Source organism: Panthera onca, chromosome D1 (genome assembly GCF_046562875.1).
Source record: "Panthera onca isolate mPanOnc1 chromosome D1, mPanOnc1 haplotype 2, whole genome shotgun sequence".
NCBI classification, from domain to species: domain Eukaryota; kingdom Metazoa; phylum Chordata; class Mammalia; order Carnivora; family Felidae; genus Panthera; species Panthera onca.
The window spans coordinates 103,675,345-103,696,324 of NC_138348.1; the positions used below are offsets into that span (position 1 = coordinate 103,675,345).

A 20,980-nucleotide genomic window follows, 5' to 3' on the forward strand; every position below is an offset into this window, starting at 1 on the left:
CGTTTTCGTTATCCAATTCCCCATTCAGTGGACACTGGGGTTGCTGTATCTTTTGCCCCCTGTGAATAATGCTATGATGAATATGGGTGTACAAATAAGTGTGTATTTATGACCTCTTCCCATCAAGCAATTAAATATATTTAGAAGATGGATATTTACACTCTAATTTATCTGTTTTGTAATTCTGAAGAATTATACAATAGGCTTCCTTTTTTTAAAATTATTTTTTAATGTTTATTTACTTTTGAGATTGAGAGTGAGTGAGACGGAGACCCAGCGGGGGGAGGGGCAGAGAGTGAGGGAGACACAGAATCTGAAGCAGGCCCCAGGTTCTGGGCTGTTAGCCCAGAGCCCGACATGGGGCTCGAACTCATGAACCATGAGATCATGACCCGAGCCAAAGTTAGCCACTTAACTGACTGAGCCACTTGGGTGCCCCATATACAATAGGCTTTCTTAAAGAGGGTTGCACCTGTATTCTTTACTGCTCCAAAATAGGAGGAGGCAAAGAATATCTACGAGCGTCCATTTTACGTGGATGTGGAAAAGCCCCATACAGTCTTTGAGTGAGGAGATCATCCTCTGAGGATGAATACACATACAGATGTCAACACTCTCGAGTAATTCCCTCTGCTCTCCTGCCATGGTCAGAGAGAGTACCCTGAACCCCTGTCTTTTTAAAAGGGTCATCTCCTGGGGTGCCTGTGTGGCTCAGTCAGTTAAGCACCTAGGTCTTGACTTCAGCTCAGGTCACCATCCCAGGGTCATGGGATCAAGCCTCATGGGATCAAGTTTCGCACTGAGTGTGGAACCTGCTTGGGATTCTCTCTCTCTCTCTCTCTCTCTCTCTCTACTCCTCCCTGCTTGTGCTCTCTCTGTCTCTCTCTCTCTCAATGAATGAATGAATGAATAAATAAATAAATAAATAAATAAATAAATAAAATTATAAAGAAAATAAAAGGATTGTCTCCTTCTTCACCCCTTCCTCAGAAACCCTGACCTCCCTTCACTAGATCACGCTGGTATGGCACTATGGCTCTCTCACCAATATCAGTGACCAAGACTTCTGCACCTCTCTAAGGCTTTCAGCACTTCGAGAGAAATAATAGAGTATAAAAAGGATGTGTTTATTTTCTTTTTGCCCCACACCCCCTCTGACCCAGAGGACTGCCACCTTATTGTCCTCAGAGTCATTTGCAAATGGACTGGGATGTACATGACCAAAGAGGGGAGGATGAGAGAAGAAAAAATTATAGGAACTTGAAACAGGGCTCAGTTTTCATCTGTGAAATAGGTTAAGAAATCTAGAATTGGAACACTGGGTGTCTGCATTTCCTCCGGCGCTTCTCTAGCTGAAGTTTTCTGTAAGAGGAGAAAATGGGAAAATGTATCAAGCCCCAGTGTGAATTGGTTGTTATTCCTACTTAAACTTCATGATAACCCTGCAATACAGATCTCTATCCCCATTTTACAGCTGAGGACCCTGAAGCTCAGAGATACACAGAACGTTCCCAAGGTTTGGGTGTTTGCACATGAGCCAAGTCCCATGTGACTCCAATTCTGCTTTGCTCCTGACCCCCCTCCCCCCTCCCAGTCCCATGACGGCATTTCCTTTATTTTCTGTGGAATAGTTTTCAGAAGAGGGGCTGTGACAGTCTGTGGGTACATCAGAGTTTGACAGAGACCAGTAAGGGACTATCCTTCTAAGTTCTAGCCATGCCTCATTCTCTACCTCAGAGGTAGCTCTTGGGGCACAGGAGAAAGTTCTAGATTTTCCTCATTCTCTGTCGGCTGGGTCCTTTGTTTCCTCGTTACCATGGGCCAACAAAACCACCACCATCTTCTACCCTAACACCCGTTAGTAACCATTTGCTTACCACTTTCAACAATAAAGAAGCACAAATAAAGGTTTAGGTAGCACATCAAAAAGAACTTCCTGACTCTGAGGCTCTGGGACATATAGATGGGAAAGTCAAAAAGGCTCTTGTGTCCCCCTTTCCAGGAAAGCTTTAAGGAAAAGGGCCACCCTGCCTGGCCTACTTGGGCCGGGTACAGTTCTGCCCGGAGGCAGGGGAGGCTCGCGATGACCTCCAGAGGGCCCTGGCAGCCTGGGAGGCAGGGGCCCACAGTAAGCTGCCTGCCGCTTGGCCGCAGATGTTTGCTGTCATAAATCACTCAGTGCATCTGTTTGCTGTGCCGCTTGTTTAAAGAGCGAGCCGTTTGCTAATTGAAAACTAAAAGATCCATCCGTGTCACTCACAGCCAGCATGAAATCCACTCAGCCATGCAAGATTGGGGTAAAAGTGGCAGCACAGCGCTACGGGGCCCTTGGGTTGGTGCTCCCCGTGGTGGTCATGTTGCTCCCCTTCTGCCTCCTGAGTGAGCGAGGCTATTCTCCCCACCGCAGAACAGCCAGGGGATATCCATATTACAGTTTGTCTCATACTTCCTCATCTATTATCCTCAATGCTGCCCACAGAGAACGGTATTCGTAGCCCCGATTTAAAGATGGAGAATCTGAGGCTCAGAGATAGCAAACTACATAGCCAAAGTCACACAACTGGTATGTGACAGAGGCAGGACACCAGTCTAGGTCCCCTGACTACTCAGGAGAGGGGTGGCTATCCACTGGGCGGCTCTATCCCTGGACCAATAGAGGTGCTGAGCTGGAAGGCACCAAGTCCTTCCTTAAGTGGATTAAACTTTGGAAAGAATGGCCTAGGGGTAGACCAGGGGGAACACTGAGATTTCAACAATATCTGCAATGTCTCGTTGCTTTAAAAGCAAATACAGCAAAATGTGGGGATTCCTGATGGCTAGACTATCTCCCTATGAAGACTGCAAAGGGATGGGGGCCAGACCAGATGCGCAAGGTAGTGCCAATGCCAAAGGCAGGGAGCAGGGGAGGAGGTGCCATGCGCCTACTTATAGCCTCTCCCCTTCCCCAGTTACCTCCAGAGATGGCTGTATTTGAGAAACGTGCTGGTGTGCACCTCTCAGGTGGGGGACTGGCCCATCCCTGGTTCTCTGTGGTGGAATCTGCAAGGGCACTCCAATTCACTGAGCCTCACTCAGTTCCTCCTAGAGCGATGTAGGTGGGGGTGGGGGCGTTAGATGAGTGCTCAGGTCCTTCTGCGATCATGTGGGTCATTGGAGGAATACAGACTTAATCTTTGTGTGCCCAGAGTGGCTTGGCTCCAGCAGCAATGGACTCTATGCTATGCACAGTTCTGTACCCATGCTGTTCCTCCTGTGGCGTGCTGTGTGGCCTTCTCCCTGGCTGGACCGGGTATTGCTTCTTCAGTGCCAGTCCCCATGAAGTCTCCCTTGTTTGTGCTCCACGCACCTGGTTAAGCCACCGGTGCTGTAGTGCTATGCTATGTTACAGGTGTTTCCTAGAGGTCTCCACTGCCCTGGCAGGACGTGACAACAGGGGCCAGGTTTGATTACTCTTGGAGACCCTGGAATCTGACACAGAGCCTGGCAAACGGAGGACAGTCAAACACTTAATTGCCGAAGACTCCACCTCTGTTTGTATTCAAGGGCAAGCGGAACCCGGAGGCCCCCTTTTGAATTTCCTCTTCAGGTCAACTCCAAGCAGGCTTTCCCCTGAAAGGGTCAAGCAACAGAACTGACTACAGGGCTTCCAAGACCAGAGGTCTGTAAACGGAACCTGGACGGCTTCTCCTTACGCGACTCCCTGGATGGGCTGTGCCTCCTCCAACCTTTATCCTCTGACTTCTCAGAGGGAAATAAGCAGACACTGAAGATGCCTGGTCACCGGCGGCCCTGAATATACAGGGTATTATTCACTTTGGGGGTATGGGGAGACCGCGATGGGCAGTCGATCGCTCAGTTCCCGCCTCAGCAACCACCTGCACCAAAGCCAGGGCTGACTGCAACCTCTGCCGGCTCGCTGCTCACAGCAGGCTGGGTCGCACTGAGTCCACACACCGGCGCGCAGAGTGGCGGGGCGGGGCCTGGCCCAGGGGCGGGGCCCAGGGGCGCCCCGTGGGCCAGGGCGGCCCCGCCCCCCGCCTCCCTCCCGCGCTCCGGTGCTCCCGCGCCGTGAAGCTGTCCAGTCTCAGTGCCGGAACCGGCCGCCTCCCGCGCGCACCGCGCCGCCTCCGCGCCTTGTCCCTGTGCTGCACGCCCGCCCGCGCCCGGCCCCGCCCCGCCCCGCCGCGGCCAGTCCACTGCTCCCCGCGGGCCGGAGCCGGCCAAGCGGCTGCCCGCCGGGGCTCTGAACGGCGCGGCGGGGCCGGGAGCCAGGGACCCGCCGAGGAGAGCGGCGGCCCGGACGGCTGCCGGAGGGGCGGCCGCGCTTGGATGCGGCGGGAGCCGGAAGCCTCGAGCAGCCGGCGCCGTCTCTGCACCCGGGCGCCCTATGGCTTGAAGGTAAGCGCGCGCACGCTGGAGCGACGGGCGGCCGGGGGCCGAGGCGGGTAGCAGGGAGAGGACGGGAGAGCTCGGAGGGCGGCGCGACTGGGACTAGAAGTTTGTCAGGCCACTCTGGCGCCGTCTGCCTGGGACCGACCCGACTGCGGGCAGGCTCTCCACCGACTCTCCATCAGGCTGCTAGCCCAGGGGGGACAAGAACACAGCGGCTGTCATCCCCTCTGACTCCCTCTTGGCATCCCTTGCACGGCCCGGGCGGGAATCCTCGCTCTGGTCATTAGCGGGCGGTGCGGGGGCAGCCTCCCGCGGAGCGCGGTGAGCCACCCTTGTCGAGCCGGAGCTTCGCAGGGCGGCCGGCTCCCGACGATCTCGGGACGGCACTTTCTGCCCCGCACCCAAGTCCGGGACCCCAGGGCGTGCGGCCAGAGTTTCTGACCTCCAGGGAGAGAGAAGGGTTATTCTTGGCAAGTCTGGATTTGCGCGACCTGAGACTTTTCAGTTTCTAAGGACAAAAGCCAAGGCCGGTTCTGCCCCTCCCCTCCCGCCACCGGTTGTGCCGCTGTCCTTGGTTCTGAATTTACGTTCTTCGCCATCTCTCCGTTTGAGATCCAGTCAAGGAGGGAGGCTGAGCTTTCAGAATCATCCCGACCTGGGAATGGGGGTGACGGTTGGGGCAGTAGTGGAGGGTGACTGTTCGACTCTGGAATGGACCAAGAGCCTCGACAGAGCTGTGTGCGGAGACAAGAGGCAGCTCTAAGAGCCAGACAGAGCAGGTCCCCAACGCTGTCTGCGCGGGCAGCCTGTGAGTGGTTCCTCTTGAAGAGCAGAGGTAAGAGGGTGCGTGTGCGTCTACACAACAGGCTTCGCCATGGATGCAAGTCACAGCACCGCAGCTCCGTAGGGACAGGCCCTTGCTCTCAGCCACAGGGAAGCTGTTTGGGCGAGTGAAGTTTCCCCACCTGGCACCCCACTACTTTATGTGCTGGGGGCTCCCGAAGTTGGTGAGGTACAAGGCACTTTGTGGATCTCTCTCCAGTTCTTTCTGCAGATCCAATCATTTCTGGATTTTGACCAGGATGTAAACCTTTCAGATTAATCCTCACTCTTTCCCAGGAACTAGGTGATCAGTGATTCTTACCCTTCCCCCCCCCCCCCCGCCCCCCACCATGCAAATATTCTGCTTATCCCTGATTCATCCTGCAGCATTAGGACCACTTGAAAAAGAAATCATTCTTTTCATGTTTCTCTCTGTTGGTGCTGTGTTTGATGAGGGTGGGCAGAGAGAGAGAGGCCTTGGTGAATGTGACCAATTGCAAGAGAACTAGTGGGCTGGTTTTCTGGGTCCCAGCCCCCTGCCTTGGACTTCTTTGCTTAGTGTTCAAGATTCCTGGCATATCTGAGGGGGGTGAGTGGAAAGGATGCCACCTCTGAAATCAGACATCGGGTAGGGAGGATATCTGAGAGGGTTACACATAGATCAGAGCCATGATAACCCCAGCCTTGGTCTCTTGGAGAACACTTTGAGTTCCTTCTACCTTCTTTGCACACCCTGGGGATGAAGGGTGCTTGGAAAATGGGAGATTCTGATTTGTTGTAGAGGTCTGGGGCAGCATTTCTCCAATGGTTGTTCTTTTTTAATGAAGTCCCTGCCTCTGAATCACCTGAAAACCTAGTTAAAAATGGATTTTTTTTGTTCTTCTCTGAAGGGCTGCTGAATGAGAATCTCAAGCTGAGACCCAAGAATGTATATTTTAACAATATTTCTGGGTGATTCATATGTACGCAGGTTAATAAATCATCTCTCGTAAAAATTCATACTTCTTTGGCTAGAGGGAGCATGATTAGGTCTTTAATTGACCTCTCTGCCTTCTTCAGTTTATCATGTTAAATTCTTCATGGGTGACACTGCTGATGGAGGGTCCATCCCCCAGATTCAATCCTTTTGCTGAAATAAAGGATGCAGCCCAATCTCCTCTCTGCCAGATCCTCCGGGTTTTTCTTTCTAAAACAGATTTTTGGCCTCTAAAAATCACTGATATGGCTTTAGGTTGACCTGTGTAAATAGTAACTGCCCCCTTCTAAGGGCCAACTCATTATGTTGTTCTTACTCTCCCCTTCTGAGGGAATTATTGTCTTTCATTATGCATGTGCTGTGGTCTGCTAACCCAACTGCTCCTGAAATGCCAAGGAGTGATTAGTTCAGCTTAGTAGCACGTCATGTTCCCCAAGGCTGGTAGCCACTCGTGCCCTGCTGGCAGTGACATATTGGCTCTATTGATTTGGTTCTTGTGCTCTATAAGCTAGCAGGCTTGTAGGGGTGAATAAGGCCAGTAGAGATGCTTGTGGGCTAGTCCATTTTCTACCTTCACCTGAAAGGTTGGATTATTTCTGTCTAGAACATGCAATGATGTAGGGGAATTTGAACTTGAGAGAAACCCTCTGTTCCTCCTCCTACCAGGGGAAACAAAGGGAGCTCATAATCTCATAAAAATTTTTTTTTGGCCTCATATTCACCTGGGATTGATGAAGCTAGACTGGTCTGAGGTCCCTGTTCCATGGGTAAACATGTGTAAGGGGAAAGTCATGTGGACTTGGCCTGGAAAGAGCTGTTTTCGTCTTCCCTGCAAGTGAAAGTCAGATATTGGTGTCGAGGAAGTAGCATGGCTGTGAAAATAACACAGTTTGTGTGGGGTGGGGGTTAAGGATAATGAGACTTCCTTGAGCCAATGCTGCCCCTTCTACTGACTCATATTTTCTGACCTTCCAAATCCCATTTCTCCCTTCCTATGAATCTCCAGCAGTGAAGGTGTTTTAGCCACTGGTAAAGGAGGGGAGAATCAACACTGAGGTTTTATAATGTCAGAATCCCAAGCCATATCTCCCAGAGTCGGGTTGTCACAGTAACCTGAGATTTGAGGTCTTCAAAATATCTTAGCATGGCTGCCTACTCAGTCCGATTTCTGCGAGGACATAGTTACCAGAACTTTAAACACTTAGGTTATTTGGGCTCCTCAGAGGTCATCCTGGCTGCTCTTGACCCCTAAACAGGGTAGCTTTTCTCTTAGTCCAGAAGTATGGTGGGCTGTCTCCAGTTACCAAAGTGCTCCCAGAAGGAGTGGCATAAGCTTTCTAGTTCCAAGCCACCAGGACCAGGCTTGGTAACCAAAGCTTCTCCATTCTACTAGGAGCCTTGCTTAGCAGGAGAGCATCCTGCATCTAGGAGATGCTTGGAAGCCACAGGCAGCAGGAGATGGCACAATGTGGTTCAGATCCTCGGTAGGTACCCTTCCGTGTACATAGCTTCTCTCTCAGCTGAACCCCAGCACCTCATTCCCTCTCACCCCCAGTAGGGACTCTCATGACCCTGAGAGGACTCCAAGATTTGGCTCTAGGGTTCTGTACAAGCTCCAGAATCTCCAGGTCTCCAGGATACTACATGGAACCACCAAATGTTTGCAGTTTGCTGATTTGCCAGCTCTGGGTGATATTATCTGCAGCCTTTTAAATTACTCTAATAGTGCTAGAATCCAACATGAATACATCCCTGCCTCTCAACTGTCCCTACCACCATTGTCATTGAAGATTTCTTTCTTATTTTTTTTTAAACAATAGAATCCTATTATTTAAATGCATAGGTGTGGAAAATAGCTTGATTATAGTGTCAGTGCATGTGGGTGGAGGAGTAAAACTACAAGATTCACCACTTGGTTTGTTCCCATTTGGGTCCAAAGAAAGGAGCACAACTTGCCCTTCTGGACTGTACATTTCCCCTTCTTGTCCTTTTCACCTCAATCTGATAAATGGGTTAAACCAACACCCTTGACAGCTGGGATGCCCCCTGGGAGGGTGCAGCCTCCTCTCTGCCTAGGAGACATGGGAATGTTTCTCTGCAGAGGAGCAGAGGCTCTTGCTGGCTCCGGCTCCAGTGTACAGGGAGGAGCCAGAGATGACGCACTGGGACCTGGGGACTCCCCCCTCCCCTGGGTGGAAGAGGCCACGGTGCTGCAATGTCCCAAATTCAGAGGCCTGGAGGCTGCAGGGGCATCTGAGAGAGTGTGGAGTGGTGTACAGGGATGGGAACCGAGAAGAAGTAAACTCTTCGGGGACCCCCAGAAAAGGCTGATGTTAAATACGTATGTATTAGACATCAGCTTAGTGTGGTTTGCCCAATTTGTTGTAATCTCATGGCACCTGCAGGGGTTTTCATGTTTTCCAGGAGGAGACAGGGGAATTCTTTGCTGTCTACAGTGATGGGTAGGGGAAGGGGGGAGGACCCCTGGCTTTCCCTGGAGCACTCTGAGTGATGTCAGCCTGCTCCCAGACAGAGAATGATAAGTGAATCCAGGCAGACTCAGCCCCCAGGGGTCCATCAATAGGCCCATAGCCAGCCTGGGCAGACGGGCCTTCCAGGGCGCTGTAGGTCGGCACAGCACAGCAGCCACAGCCCCAAGGACACGCCCCTGCAGGTGTCTGGGAGCCAACATGAGTCCTGGGGCCCATCCATTTGTCACCAGCCTCCTTCAAAACGTGCCTGCCCTTCTCATTTCCACCCCTGCCTTGTTGTCATTGTTTGGATTCTAAGTGGCTCAGCAGGGGAAAGGCATTAAAAATGAAATTATTTTTGTTACACGCTGTATAATTGCCTTCTCTCCTTCCTGTTACCCCAGGCAGCAGCATCACTAGCAATTCCCCGGGAACCCTTGGTCTGGGAAAGTGGCTTGCTCACAAGCGTCCTTAAAAGGGCTGCTCTCGACCAGTGGTCCTGCTCGCCAATCCCTCCGTGGCTGGCCCAATCAGCCTCATGGCTGACGCTTATTGTGCACTTGCTGTGTGCAGGGTACTGTGCTGAGCATTTGACGTGTGTTTTTTATTTCTTCTCTTCATCTTGCAACAACTCTGGCCACTGTCATGATCCCCCTTTTCACGGAGGAAGAAGTGTGGGCTTAGAGAGATAAGTTGCTTGCACAAGATCACAGGGCTAATAATGGGCAGGGTGGAGATTCAAGGCCAGGCTGTTTGATGCTAAAGTAATCGCCCTCTCTGACCTATGGTCATTGGCATACAGAATAAGGAAGGGAAAATAGGTCTAAGAAGGCACTTTCTTTGATAAACTGAAGTGACAGCAAGCTTTGCATTGGAGACCAGGAAAAGAGGAGGTTGCAGAGGGAGAAGAGTGGATAGAATAAGTTTTTGGGATTTTTAAAGTTGAGGACCGTCCAAGAAGTTGTTCTGTGCCTGGGTCTCGCTCCCTTGGGTCAGGTACACTGGGAATGAATCTCAGCAAGCAATGGGAGCAGAGGGGAGGGGGCAGGAGCAGAAAAAGGGAGAGACACCAGAGCCTTCTCACTCAAGGGAGGGCAGGAGAAGGTGTGGACTCATGGAAGGCCTGGCTTCCCTGGAGAAGCTAGGCTGAAACTGGGATGCCGTCATTGCTCATCTGTTTGAGGCGTACCAAACTGTTGCCAGAGGATACAACTCAGGCCGCTGCCTCCCTTTGGCCTTTGGTGTTGTTTTCTCACCATATGGGATGAAAACTTGTCACATCTCCAAGACTAAGCTTGAGTTTAGGGCGAGTGGGGAGGAGTGGGATGGCCTGGGGTCCTACACAGACGCGGGATTAACTCATGAGTGCTGTCATAAGGACTAACTGCTCGGTGCTCTTCTGCTGGACAGAGGATGAAGAGGCCTGGGTGTTCCTGGGCAGGGCAGTTAGTCTGCACATTGGTTTCTTCCCGGACAAAACAAAGGAACTTTTACATGCTGCCTGCTACCTTGGAATTCCTAAGATTCAACAGCACTCCAGGCTCTACTGAAGTGACCAGATAATGGGGATCACCTCCCAATAAGCTAGAAGACTTCTAGCCTGTGTAGGTGAACCTCACCATGAATTTTATGAATGCCACTTAGCAGCATTTGGTCCCTTACTTAAGCCCTTAAAACACAGCATGGTTAAGCCTGTGGGCTTAACCTGTGGGTTAAGCCTGTGAGCGAGATTGCCAGAATTTGGATTCCGACTGCAATACTTACTAGCTGTGTTACCTTAGGCAAGTTGGCTGACTGCTGTCAGCTGGGGTTCTCATCTGTACGTGGGGATGTTCATGCTGAGATGGTTGCGTTGCTGTGATTACTTACGGCAGTAGATATAAGACATTGGGAAGAGTCCCTGGCAAAAGTAAGCACAGCGCTCCATAAACGTTAATTGTAATAAGTGTTATTGTAATTATTAAGGAACTGGAAGGGGAGAGTGGCACCTGGGTGGCTCAGTTGATGCAGCCTCCAACTTCAGTTCAGGTCATGATCTTGCAGTTCGTGGGTTCAAACCCCACGTCAGGCTCTGTGCTGACAGCTCAGAGCCTGGACCCTGCTTCAGATTCTGTGTCTCCCTCTCTCTTTGCCCTTCCCCACTCATGCCCCCCACCCTCTCAAAAATAAAATAAACATTAAAAAAAGTTTTTTAAATAAGAAAATTTAAAATTAAAAAAAGGAACTGGGGGGGGGGCATTTTCAGCTGCTTTCCTTTTGCACTCAGTGAGCACCTGGTTTTACATCTCTGAAATTAAGCATATTTCTAAAGCTTTCACAAAATTCAAGCCTACGTTTCTTTCTTACACTCTCCACTTACCTGCCCCACAGTCACTGGCTCTCCCCTGCCAGAAGTTTTTACTCATCTTGAGCAAGAGGAGCTGCACTCACTGGTCCATATGTTATGCTGCGCTCACCACAAGTGCAGCTGTCACCTGTCCTCAGACAACACTGTTACAATACCACTGACCATATTGCCTGTGCTGTACCCTTTGTCCCCACAACTTATTTGTTCCATTACTGGAAGCCTGTGCCTCCCACTCCCCTTCACCCATTCTGCCCATCCCTCCACCCACCTCCCCTCTGGCACCCATCAGTTTATACTTGGTTGGAGCCTTCTTGATTGGTACTGTGACATTGGATGGTGCACTCTGGCAAAGGCCACTTATTATAGAAAATCAAAAATAAGGAGAAAATACTGGTGCACAAGAACACGGAGACTTTTCTTTCTTCTACCCTTGGTTGAGAAGCCCAAAGAACCTCACATTAAGATCCTCAAAGCTACCACAAATACACGGTGTCCATCTTTTGGGGGTCATTAATGGCAGAGGCAAATGTCACCCACGTTTTGGATGAAGGATGGTTCTGCCTGAGAAAGGGATGTAACTCAATAGCTTCTGGCCCTAGGACTCCCTGATCCTGAAAGTTACTCCCTTTCTTTGGCTCTTTTCCTTTTCTGTGAATCCTTCACAGGAGAGGAGTCTTTCCTAATTGATGCATCTATTTCTGGCCAATTAAAAAGGCTTACTATTTAGGGCAGGTAGAGGATTTCAAGGACATCATGGGTGTTCCATTCCCTGGCCATCTTCCTCAGGTCATGGAGTCATTCCTTCTTGGACTCTGAGCTTCCTCAGCTCTTATGTTCATTTATGGCAGGAACAATATGAGAATTGTATTGACAAGCAGGAACTAGCCTCTGGGGTCCCAAGCAGAGGATGTCAGGTCCCCTAAAGAAACAATGATATTTCCATACACGTCTTTCCTTGGGGAGTGTATATAACTGAAGGCCTGGATTGCTCTGGATGACTGATGGCACAAAGTCTGCCTTCTCGCCAGTCTTCTTTGGTGAGCTAGAGGGAGGGGGTAGGAAGTGATGAATGCTTTCCATAGATTTGTGTGGTCCTCCATACATTCTGGATCCTTCCTTAGTTACATTCCATCGTGGTCAACCTCCAAGATGGCCCTCAATACTCCCTGTTTTCTGGTATTCATGTTCTTATGTAATCTCCGTCTACATTAAATAGGGAAGACCTGTATACCAATAGGATAATGCCTAAATGGCAGATTGTGACTTCTGAGAATATGTCATAATAGGTATTATGACTTCTACCTTATTCTTTCTTGGATCACTCATCCTGGGGAAAACTATCTGCCATGTCATGAGGACACTCCAGTAGCCCTATGGAATGTTCTGCATGGCAAGGACCTGAGGCCTCCTACCAAGAGCCATGTGAATGAGCCATCTTGGAAGTAGATCTTTTCTCCCCAGATAAGCCTTCAAATAACTGTGGCCACTTCCAAGGTCTTAACTACAACCTTCTGAGAAATCTGAGCTAGAACAACTGAATAGAGCTGCCTGAATTCCTGACCCACAGAAACTCATTCAGATAATCAGTTTTTGTTGTGTTAGGTTGCCAAGTTTGGAGATGATTTATTATATAATAGTAGAAAGCTAATAACACACAATGAAATTATTCTCTGTGAAGTTATTCACAATTTTCTTCCGCAGTGACACAGGAGTCCCTTCACTATCCACGTGTAAGATGAATTCTTGTATGGGAGTCAAACGGCCTCTAGTGACCTTCGAGGAGCACCTCTGGTTTTGTTCTGAGATTTCAAAGTCCTCGTGGTTCACACAATACAGTCATGGGCCTCTCAGCCCTCGTCTTACCAGACCAAGCTGTCGATTTCTGTTTTGTCTTCCTGTACTCACTCTTTCCTGAATGTCTTCTGCTGTGGCTGCCATTCCACATGGATTTCAACTTTTCATTCTGTCACTGAACCAAAATTACTGAGCACCTACCGTGTACTAGGCACTCATCTTGGTTGCAAATACATTAATGAAAAAAAAAAAATGAAAAAAGATCCCTGCACTCCTGGAACTTATATTCTAGTGTGAGGAGAAAAATGATACACACTAAATATAAAAAATAAATGAGTGAGTGTGTTAGAAGGCAATAAGTACTTGAGAAAAGAAAAATAAATTGATTAGGGCTCTGGTATATGGCATGTTAAGGGTCTGGAGGAGAGGGAAGTTTGCATGGCCAAATAAGGTGATCGGGATGGATGTCACCGTGAATGTGATACTTGAGGGAAGACTTAAAGAATGTGGGGGAGTGCATTTTGCAGACACCAGAGGGACGAGCATTCAAGGCAGGGATTCATACAGTCTGCATGCATTTTAAAGCCCTTTTAATAGTTGTCTTGTCCCCTATGGAGCAATGGTAATACTTTGGATTTGGAACTCCCTTTTAATTTTCAAAGCCCACGAGGCAATAGTAATATCTTGTATTTGTAAATCACTTTCTCACACCCTATCCCTACTGATCCTTACAACAAGCTACTGAAGTAGCTGTTACATCTCAATTTTGTAGATGTGGCCCCTGAGGCTCAGAGAGGCTAAGCAAAATGTACTCAGGTTCACAGAGTTAGGAAATACTGGAGTTACCGCCTTCGGAAAACTCTTGTGCTCTGTTCTTATGTTGCTGTCCGAATGCTTAATGCTAATCGTTCCATTGTGCATTTCTTTTTTTAATTTCTTTTTATTATTTATTTTTTGAGGGACAGAGAGAGACAAAGCATGAGCAGGGGAGGGGCAGAGAGAGAGGGAGACACAATCCGAAGCAGGCTTCAGGCCCTGAGCTGTCAGCACAGAGCCCAACGCGGGGTTCGAACTCATGAACTGTGAAATGATGACCTGAGCTGAAGTCAGACGCTCAACTGACTGAGCCACCCAGGCGCCCCTTGATTGTGCATTTCTTGTCTTCCCTACTAGCCTGAGAGCTCCTTGAAGCAGGGTCTGCCTCCTGCTTCTCCAGAACCTGTTATAACCCAAAGGGATGCTGAGCCCTTGGTAGCCACTTACTTAAATCGTGGTATGAGTGAGAGGGTGAGAGATAGCCTACTTCCAGGGCCGCACTTACTGGGAGCCCAGCAAGAGTGTCTGGCAGTGTTAACGGGTCAGCAAGATGCTTCACACCTTCTCTCTTTCGTCCTCAACCTGCATTCTCTGTTTACCTTCAGCCATGAGTACTTTATGCTCTGGCTGGAAATTGTTCAGAGTTGTTGCGGGGCACGGAAGTAGGGGGTTATTGACTGGTCGGAACCTGCTTCAGTCAGACACACACACAGAGAAAAAGGTACTGGGCGAGCTGTCAAGGAAACATGACACATATGTTGGTCCAGGTCTGCCCAGAGACCTGAAGACAAGCGGAATGGAATAGTTGTTGAGCTCTGTCTTTGGAGCTCTGGACGGTTTGCTTTGATGCTGAGATTTCGAGTTTGGGGACAAGGTTGGTCCTTAGTTTAATTACCTGAGACCCTTCAAAAGCAGTAATGGTTTGAACATACATTTCCCCAATTCACATGTAAAACGTGAGATACCCACCGCCTGCCCGTCTAGCTATTCAGTATAATGAAGTGATTCAGAGGTTAAACTTCGAAACCAGAATGATACAGGCTCAGATCTGTGTTCTGCTGGTAACCAGCTCTGTGACCTCAATCAAGTTACTATAACCCCTTTGAGATTCAGGTTTTTCTTCCATGAAATAGGGGTGACTATGGCACTTCATAGGGTTTGTGGGAAGTAAATAAATCACGCATATAAAGTGCTTAGCCTGGTACCTGACACGTGGTAAGCTCTCAATAAACATTCACTTCATTCTCATTATAATAAGTAGGAGGCATTGAAGTGTCCACAGGATCCTTTCCAGTCCGTGCTCCAAATTTCATCTTCTGTCTTCTGGAAGGAAGAAGGACATCATTGCAAGAAATCAGACAAGCTGGGACCTGACTCCTGGAATGTTATTTTTGGAAGAACCCTCAGTATCATGTAACAAGGGAGAATGGCACAGAGCCCCAGGGCCCCTTCGGTCACACTCTGTGGTCACGGACTTCAAGTTAGAGCATGCAGTAGTCAAGGAACCCAAAGAAACTATGGCTGAAGAGCTGGAGTTTGAGCTGAGGACAGTACAGGGTGATGCCAGAGGCATTGCAGAGACCAGACTGTGAACTCTGAAGCCTTGTGAAGACTCTGTCCTGAGGGGATGAAGAAGCCATTGTGAAAGGTTGCCTTTAAGCTGGAGAATAACACAATTGATTCATTTACATTAAAAAAAAAAATCAGAGGTTGCATCCCGCCCCCTCCCCCTGCCGCTGATGCTACAGAAGCAAGATTGAAAGAAGGGTAACTGGGGTGCCTGGGTGGCTCAGTCAGCTCAGGTTATGACCTCACAGTTTGTGAGTTTGAGTCCTGCATCAAGCCCTGCTTGGGATTCTCTGTTTCTCTGCCCCTCCCCCACTTGTGCTCATGCGTGTGCACTCCCTCCCTCCCTCCCTCTTTCTCTCTCTCTCTCTCTCTCTCTCTCTCTCAAAATAAATAAACTAAAAAAGAAGAAACAAAGAAAGAAATGAAGAAACAAAGAAAGAAAGGTAGCTAGCAGAGTTTTTGGCTGTCCAGGACAGCAATGCTGAAAGCCAAGGTGGGGCAGTGGAGACAAAGACAGGAGTGGTTTGCAAAGTTATGTAAATTTTAACGGAGCTTGGTGATTAACGGGCTATGGAGGATGAGGGGAAGGGAGTAGCCAAGGATGATTTAAAGACAATGAAGCAAGGCAGTTAAGGATATTGGTAAAATGTCTGAATATTGGGACAGAAATCTGAGCCAGGTGGAAAAGGAAGTGCAGACTGGAGGTGGATATGGGGGGGGGAGGGGCAGGAGGGATTAGAATCAGCGAATTGGTGGTGTTGATGAGGTCAGAGAACTGGCATAGTTGGAGGAATTGAGTGCACGAGCTGGGTCACAGAGGGAGATAACTCAGTTTCTGATTAGAAAGAGGAACAGAGCAGTCCTGGGTGAGGAGAAAGACCAGGATGCAATCAGGGGAACGGGTGATTGAAGTGGTGAGTGTACTTGGGGATGCGGGCATCACGGAGCTGAGAGGCCAAGGTGCCAGAAGCTGATTCTACCCAGGTTAATGTCAGGACTGGGGCTGGAGTGCAGGATGGGGAGCTAGGTGCCAGAGTCTTCGTGAAGTAGGGAAGTGGCCAGAATTCCATCCATCCATGGATGGCCCTGACAGAGACAGGTGGAGGGGTTATAGGTGGGTGGCATGTACCTTAAAGGAGCAGGGTCTTCACAGCAGGGCAGAGTGGGGCTAAGGAGACAGGGAGGGGCCATGCTCTCCGTGGAGGCTGACACAGAACCACCTTTCCCATATCATCACACTGGTATTCTCTTCTGTTACCTCACTAGCTCTGAACTCACTAGATGACATTCCTCTCCTCATCTTCAGAGAATGGAAGAGAAAGAGGAGAAGAAAGGAGAACAGAGGGTGGCGAGTAGGTGTTAAGCTGTGGATAAGAGATGAAAAAGGTGGCCGTTAGGAGGAAGAGAAAAGAAAATGGATCTGTTGACATCTGTTCCTCTGTGCTCACTATACCCTATCCAGCCTTTGAGTATGTTTTCTCTGTCTGAATGCTCCAGCCCTTGACCTTAAACGCTAACTGCTAGTCAATCTTTAAAACTGAGCGCAGGCATCACTTCTTCCAGGGAGCCTTCCATGGTTTCCCCCCCCAGAGTGTCCCATCAGCCTGAGCTAGGGACCCCTCTATATTTCCATAGCAGGAAGTGTAAGGTTTATTACACCATATTGTAATGTTTATAATTGTCTGTTTACTGATCTGTTTCCCCGTTAGATGGTAAATTCCTTGAAGGGGGCAGCGAAGTCCTTACCTCTCCAGGCTTAGGTACCAGCCCATTGAACATAGTGGGACTGTGATCAGGGGAATCTCCTGCCCCTCCACCTACACACAGTAATAAGGCAGGAGACACACTATCTTCTGCTCATCCTTGAAATCCCCTGTATTATTAACTCAGGCTAGACAGTTTCTCCAGCAATTGACATGGACTGGAGAGATCCCAGCATGCCAAGGCTGCCAAGAACATTAGGGACCCAGACTAACTCTTGGTGTGTGGAGGAGAAAACTGTGCCCAGAGAGGTAAGCAGTGCAATCAGAGTCTGATGGTTGCTTAGCAGCAGACCAGACCAGACCCCGGGTCTGCCAATGACCCAGCCGATTGCCTGCCATAGCAAGCCAGTGCCCTGCGCCGTGCCCAATAGCCAGAGATGATGTCTTCTGCTTTTCGTCCTTTGTCCTTTCCTCTCATTTCTGGGTCCCAAATGGCTGATTTGGTGGCCCTTAGTACTCAGCTCTACTCCATTGCCTGAGAAAAACAGATAAATGAATTGTAAAGCGGGACTGAGTTGGTACTTATATATTTTGAGGGGCTCACAGCTTTGAGGGATGGGGCTGCAGATCCATTAATGTTCCCGTTTCTCATGGAGAAGCAGATTGTAGGCAGGTGGGTTCTCAGTGTATCAAATGACATGCAAAAGCTTTTTGAATGCTATGTTATTGTCATTAAAAATAACAGAATAGGGTGGACGGATGGCTCCTTTGTCATCAGAGAGATCTTAGACTGGGCAGCAAGGAGGGGCTGGAGAAGGGGTAGTGTCCGTGCTCCACACTGAGCAGGTGCTTGGCAGGTGGTAAGCCGTCAGGAAATACAGGTTGCATGTGTGGATGCACGCATGCATGAACGAACGAATACTGCCCTCTTGCAGAGCAAGCTGTGATTTGCTCACATCACATCCCGCAGGAACTGGAGGAAAACCAGGCGGACAGCCTAGAGAAGCCAAATGTCCACAGCTTTTCTTTCTAAGCACTTTTGCTTGGCTCCCAAATGTGATAAGAAACGCGTGTGGTGGACGATGGCTGTAAGCCTGTGCAGGTTCCCTGAGCCCCAGGGCATGGAGAAGGTCTCCAGAGGGTGGTGGAAGGTGGGGAGAGAGCTCACAGCCTTGTGCCTTAAACATCATGGAGCCCAGGGGGGCCTGAAGAATGCATTCATTTCCTCAGTAACAAAGTACCACAAACTGGGTGTCCCAAACAACAGAGATTTATTCTTTTGTAGTCCTGGAGACTGGAAGTCCCAGATCAAGATGCCGTCAGGGCCATGCTCCCTGTGAAGGCTCTTGGCTCTTCCTGGCCTCTTCCAGCTTCTAGTATTCCTGGTGTTTTGGCTTGTGGAAGCAGAATTCCAATCCCTTCCTCTTGTCTTCACATCATCCTTGTCTCCCCATGTCTCTCTGTGTCCTTGCCTCTTCTTGTAAGGACACAAGCTTTTGGATTTAGGGCCCCCCTATTCTGATATAATTCCATCGAGATCCTTAATTAGTTACTTTTGCGAAGACCCTGTTTCCAAATTAGGTCAGATTCTGGAGCGCTGGGTGGATGTGGATTTGGGGGGGACACTGTCCAGCTTGCTATGGGGAGCCTCCTGACCCGTGGGTCCATGGAGACATTCTTTGCCTCTTCTAGGCCAAGACCATTTCCCTTCCAGTCACCTGCTGTTGGAACAGCTGCCTAACTGAAGCCTCATCTCCTGAGTTAGAAGGCAAGTAAGGACAAGAAAGAAAGCAATTAGTATGACTGGGATTTCAGGATTAACTGGGATTCGCTGGCCTCCTGGCACCATGGGTAGTAAGGGGGAAGCTAAGGGGAGTTTGGAGGAAGAGAAGGGAGGAAGGGGGCCGCTTCAGGGTTCTAGAAAGGGGACGCCTGCAGCCTTGGGCTCAGGCCACAGAAGGAGGTGGCTGGGTGCGAATACAAGGTGCCTCGTATAGGGGCACCTGGGTGGCTCAGTCAGTTAAGCATGTGACTCTTAATTTCAGCTCAGGTCATGATCCCAGGGTTGTGAGATTGAACCCCATGTTGGGGCTGCGCTGGGCATGAAGCCTGCTTAAGATTCTTTCTCTCTCTCTCTCTGTCCCTCTGTCCCTCTCTCTTGTTTGTGTCCTCTCTCTCTAAAAAAAGAAAAAATAAATAATAAAATGAATAAAATAAAATAATATAAAAACAACAAAGTGCCATGTATGGTCGTAAGGAGCTCAGGGATTTGGAGTTGTTCACTCAACATTCGTCCCTCGAGCATTTATTAAATGCCTCCTATGTGCTAATGCTCTCATTTCACAAGTGAGAATACAGAGACTCCAGGAGGCCAAGTACTTTCTTCAAGGTTTCTTTGGGGCAGAGCAGGACCGAAATCCAAGTCTTCTCTTGCTCAGTGTACCTCCCACAAAATGGTGTTCTTTAGTCATTACATTCCCGTCCGCTATGGGGGTCCCATGTGAGTAGGAATAAAGTCAGCATCCTGTGTCTGGCCAGGACATCACCATGCACAGGGTGTGTCCCCAGAAGCTTCCTGATGGGTGGAGACGAAGCCCCTGAGTCCAGCTTTGCTGGGGGTGGAGGGAGGGAGGGAGCTCCCTGCAGAGAAGGAGAAGAGCTGGGGTCTCACAGAGCCTAGTGGAGACCTGCTCTGCATTACAAGCCAGAGCATCCCAGGGAACCCCATCACTGGATTTGCCCAGCTGGCCAGTCCTTAAGGACATGGAGATGATAATGGTGCTAGGGAACTTTCTGGGCCCTTCGTAAAGATTAAGGTCTGCAAATATGGAACCTAAAGCCTTGCAGATTCACCTTCTTGTGGTGAACTCACCTTCCTTCCATAGAAGCCAGTGTGACAATGTCAGGAACTGCTTTACCATCTTCCAGTGGGACTGAGACACCTGAGCCTGCCCTTCTGGGCTTTCCAGTGTGGGTGTTGGTCTGTAATGATCTGATCCCCACTAGTCGCTCAGCAATTATGTAAGCCCTGAGAGAAAAGTGAACCCCTGCACTGTGACAGGTTGGGGTGGGGGTCAGTGAAGGAAGTACAGAGGATTTCCAAGGATCTGCTCTCAGCCTAGCTTTGGAACTCAATGTAGGGTTTGGCTTGGGGCCTGCTCCAGCTCCTTGGGCGCCTCGCATGCCAGTGCCTCCCAGCTTGTCTGGCTTTTGTCCGCCCTCCAGGGCATGTCTGTCTTCATGGTGATGTCATAGCCCCAGGAGTCCATGGTCCTGGTGGGGGAGAGGGGACAAGGGGAAGGACAGGAACACACATGCCTCTTCTGAGAAGCAGAGCTCTGAAAGGCCGGGGAGAGTGCCCCCACCAAAGGCTGGCAGTGAGGAGGGGCCAGGGATGCAGGTCCCTAGACATTCTTTCATTTGGAGAAGGAGCCAGGAGCTCTGGCCTTGGAATATCTGTCTTCAGGGGGCTACTGGAGGCTGGCAGCTTGGGGGTCTCCTTAGGTGGAAACCACAGACAGCCCAGCTCGGGGCAGAGCCCAGGTACTCCATGGCCTGGAGAATCCCACCCAGATGGATGTCCCCTCAGTGCTCTCCTTCCTGTTTCATTAGACAGCAGACAGAGGACCTCTCTCCTCCCACTCAGGTGGTGGGAGATCTGACTCAGCCTTGGGGGGTAGGGTGGGGGGGAGGCACCAGTGCCAGCTGGGTGTGGCAGGGTTCTCAGCAAATAGCACCAGCTGCTTCAGATGAGCCAGAATAATGGTTTGTCTTTGCACGCTCACAGTTGAGAGGATCTCTCTCCTCCGTTGGGATAGTCTATCACAACAATCCTGAATGAAGATGGTTAGTTTGAGCTGCCTGTGAGCAGAGTCTTTGAGTGTCGGTCCACCAGATACAGAGACCCAGGAAGACCAAGTAGAAGGGACACAAAAAAGCCAAGAAATAAAAGGCTGAGCCAGAATCCCATGTACTTTTGCCAGACCATGGCAACTGCTCCTTGGGCTTTTTGGAGATTTGGCTACCTGACAATTTTCTGGGCTTTTTTTTTTTCTTCCCCTTAGCAAACTAGACCCACACAGGCCTTTAG

General features: G+C 49.6%; 1 protein-coding gene and 1 long non-coding RNA gene across 3 annotated transcripts in view; both read left to right on the forward strand.

The window, feature by feature from the left end:
- The first annotated feature begins 4,242 nt into the window (after positions 1–4,242).
- The window catches only part of DRD2 (dopamine receptor D2), a 65,077-nt gene continuing 48,339 nt past the window's right edge, over positions 4,243–20,980 (forward strand). For both annotated transcript variants that reach the window (XM_060604758.3, XM_060604760.3), the window contains exon 1: positions 4,243–4,398. The gene's annotated coding sequence lies outside the window, so the exon portion shown is untranslated. The remainder of the gene's footprint in view (positions 4,399–20,980) is intronic.
- LOC144613032 (uncharacterized) lies at positions 15,412–19,070 on the forward strand. The gene is made up of 3 exons (XR_013550341.2): positions 15,412–15,630; positions 16,454–16,535; positions 18,583–19,070. It is a non-coding gene; the product is annotated as an uncharacterized LOC144613032 (long non-coding RNA).